At 32.7% G+C, this 4,154-nt stretch overlaps 1 long non-coding RNA gene across 1 annotated transcript; it reads right to left on the bottom strand.

Moving 5' to 3' along the window:
- Positions 1–380: 380 nt before the first annotated feature.
- LOC145169412 (uncharacterized) lies at positions 381–2,228 on the bottom strand. The gene is made up of 2 exons (XR_013742472.1): positions 866–2,228; positions 381–756 (listed from the first exon to the last, which is right to left on the bottom strand). It is a non-coding gene; the product is annotated as an uncharacterized LOC145169412 (long non-coding RNA).
- Between the last annotated feature and the right edge of the window lie 1,926 nt (positions 2,229–4,154).

The following is a 4,154-nucleotide window of genomic DNA, read 5'->3' as shown; positions in this document are numbered from 1 at the left end:
ATGTGACCTTCTTCTGCTTACCAAGTACACACGGTTCTCAAAATTCCATGGATCTAACTTTTAACTCTGGTATTTTGCCTTTGGTTTGCCAATGTTTCATTCACTTCTCACTCATATGACTTAGTTTTCAGTGCTATAGAGGTGTGGTTTTAGTGCATTCCATAATGATTCGAAAAGACTTTCATTTTAAAACGAAATTAAATGACCCAGTTCTTATTATTCGTTTCTAAGTTGAGTTGAAAAATTATCCAAGAATGAATTCGCTGATTGGCGGTATGGGTAGATGTTACAGATGATTAATCCATTTTTTTTATACAGTTGTGACTTTATGAAAATTCTAATTTATATGATAATATTACTTATTCAACAAATTCGATTGATTTATACGAGTTGATTTTATGTTACGATAAATTGATGAAACAATAGCGAGTCCAATAGCAGCTTCAGCAGCTGCAATAGCTATAACAAAAATGGAGAAAATGGCTCCTTTTAATTGACGACTATCAAAAAAATCCGAAAACTTCAACTGTTGAGTTTATTCAATCCTTCGAAATTTCGACCATATATTATGTTCCTCGCTTCTAACCATGATCAACTAAAAGGTTCCCCTTCGTTACTTTCCACTGGTGATTTCCCAAATCAACATGGTTTCCTTCATCATCAACATACTCCAAAGGGTAACAATGATGAACACATGAAATATATTTATATTGATCGCCGATAAAGAGGTTCCATCCACCCAAGTAATGAGGCTATCTAACGAAAACAATTGATGAATGTCAATCTCTCACCATATAACAATTCTTCTACATAACGGTTGAAGATATGAGCAACTCACAAAGAGGTGGTCATTAGATTCACTAACCTGAGAGCAGATAGGGCAACACCATAGTCCAAATCCACACCTTTATCTCTTAGATTTAAGTAGGTAGGGATCTTATTACCACCTATATGCTAAACAAGAATGTTAAGCTTAATAGAGATAAAATTGTTCCACCTCGTAGGAAATCCTGACGTGATCATAAAAAACCAGTCCAAGTGCTGCCGAGTAGAAGCGCCATAAAAAGCTCTAGTTATATCCAAATTCCATATAAGATGATCTCTATCAAACGTAAAAGACAACTGATGCACACCGTTAAATAACTCGTTCCATTCATCCAAACGGACACCAGCTCTAGGCATACCAAAACACGCCCAGACAAGCTTGTCCTCTGAGTTACGCTCAGAGACCAAGGATTTCTTATTAGAATCTGAAGCGAAGACTCTATCAAACCGGTCCTTCAAACATCGATCTCCCATCCAAGAATCAAACCAAAATCTCACATTTTGACCATTCCCCACCTTAATCTTACAAACATCTTTAAAACCATTCCACGACTCGCAAGATGATCAAAAGCCCGAGATATAGAAATCCAAATGCTATATCCTCCCATTCCACGTAATCTATTGAATTTTTTTCTCCCCCAAATCAGCTCCCCAGAATCAACGAGCGCGAATCGCTTCAAGAGTCTTGAAAACCATGTCAGGAACCTTAAAAAGCGACATTTAATAGGTAGCCATACTCCACATCAATATTTTGATTAATGTCAATCTACCACCAATTGATAGTTAAAAGGTGTTCCGATAACATTACACCCAATAACTGTACCAAAATGACTAACCAAAACAAAACTAACACCCATCCCTAAAAATTTTCTTTTAAGGAAGTTAATTTTCAACCCTGAAGCCATGTGAAAACCCTTAAGAATATGGAAAATGCAACGAGCATTCTCCAAATTCGAGTCAGACAACAAAATTGCGTCATCAACATAAAGAAGATGAGAAATCTCTAAGCTCCCTGAACCAACCATGACTCCTCTAAAAACACATGCTCTACTAGCCTCAAGCAACCCAATATGGAATCATTCCATGGCCAAAAATAAGAAGAAAGACGAAAGAGGGTCACCCTGCCTAAGACATCGTTAAATTAGAAACTCCTTAGTTGGAGCCCCACTGAGAAGAACCGAGGTTGTAGTCGAAGACACAACAACCAACAACCACTTGCGTCATTTCATACTAAACCTATCTTATCCATGACCACAAAAAGATAATCACATGTCAAAGAGCCATAAACCTTTTCGAAACCCACCTTAAACACCATGATTTTATTCTTTATAACCTTATAATACCCAAGAATCTTATTAAAAATAACCTGATCATCAAGAATTTGACGACACTTGACGACGGCAGATTGCTCGGAACTAGTACTAATAAGTGAATCAATAACAATGGAAAGAAGATTAATTTATATATAATATTAATATATTTTTATACATATCTAAAACTCAAATATAAAATATATTTTTGGTTGTTGATAAATGATTAAAAATTAAATCTAATTGATTGTATATGTAGAAAAAAGGAAAAAATATTTTTTAATAAAAAATAGATCGTGACAGATTGGTGACAAACATAATCTTGAAGGTGCTTTACATTGTAGTGAAACTATAGTTTATATATATATATATATATATATATATATATATATATATATATATATATATATATATATATATATATATATATATATATATATAGAGAGAGAGAGAGAGAGATACATTATATATAACCATCAAGTATATTATGTATGTGTGTGATTAATCCTAAACCAATAATTTGATAAAGGGTTTAATACTAATTTTAGCGAATTTTAATTATGGTAAAATTTTAAATTAATTAATAACTTTTTAAAATAGGCATATCAACAATACAACCATCATCGTCGTCTTCATGACATCATCCATCATCCCACTGAACAATGTCACTGCCAGTAACTCCATCACCATGTATATTATCATCGGTTCCAATTCATTGATTTTGAAGGTCATTTACGAAATGTAAAAATAGGCCACTAATATTTTTTTATACGTAGGAAAAATTTATTAATAGTACAATAAGTTGATAATTGTTATAAAATAACTAAAAAACGATAATACAATATAATTTTATATAATTATATGAAATTATAAGACAAAAGTATAGAATTAATGGAATGGTCTCCATTAACAATTGCTGATTAAATTTGTACTGGCCAAAAAAAGAACGAGAAAAAAAAGCTACTTAACAAAAAAAAAAAGGGTAAATACAAAGAAAAGGAAGCTATTTAAAGGGAAAAAAACAAATTTAAATTAAAAAATAGTAGGATAGTAATTAACCAAAAAAACCACAAAAAGTAAAACAAAAAACCAAAAGAAGAGCATGCGCCTAGAATCGAGAAGAGATCATCCAGATTGAAGAAATGAACGAAGAACATACTTACCAGCTAATATACTAGATAATATGGTATATATTTACGTAAGTTAGTATGTACTAATATACTAGATAATTTGGTATATATTTACGTAAGTTAATATGTACTAATATATTTAGTTATTTACTACGCTACTTTAAAACTCGAGCCCTATTTAAAACTCGGGTCCTATTTTTTCTGAAGCCTTGTGTGGTAGTACCAATGTTTTAAAACCCTGGTTTTAGTTGACCTGGTGTGATGACCGGTTCACGGGTCAACCGGTTCAACCGGTTGAACCTCCGGGTCAACCCGGTTTATGGTCTTTTTCTATTTTTATATATTTTTACTTTCCTGCATACTATATAAATATATAAAACCAATAATTTGATGTCCACAAAGTTTAAACATTGAAGAAACCGCAAACGGCTCGTTGTTTTGGCGTTCGCTACTTGTATCCAACTATCCAAACCCTATTAAAACGGGTCAATCCGGTTTTAACTGGTTCGACATAAGCAGTCGAACCGCGGTTTAGCGGAAACCCGGTCGGCTCGATCCGGTCCGTATTTTTACAAAAAACCGCTCTCAATCAGGGGCGGAACACGAACATAAAAAGGAGGGGGCCGAAAACAAAGACTTTAAAATATACTATATATACAAATTTAATTTGGTTCAAAATTATATAACAAGATGAGAAACTTTCGATCAGTTCTTAAGAACACAATAAAATTATTTTCATCCAAAACATACTTCACAGGGTTTTGATGTTTTCTTTGTAGAAACCCATCACTAGTATATTGTTTTTTCATGTAGCTATATACTACATAGCAAAGTTATACCAAACAACAAAATAAAATAACAAATAACTTATTAAAAATTTTGCATGAAG

Source organism: Lactuca virosa, chromosome 4, assembly GCF_052849685.1.
Source record: "Lactuca virosa cultivar CGN04683 chromosome 4, Lactuca_virosa_CGN04683_v6, whole genome shotgun sequence".
NCBI lineage: Eukaryota > Viridiplantae > Streptophyta > Magnoliopsida > Asterales > Asteraceae > Lactuca > Lactuca virosa.
Note: the sequence above shows the minus strand (reverse complement) of the source record. Positions and strands in the feature narration are given on the sequence as shown.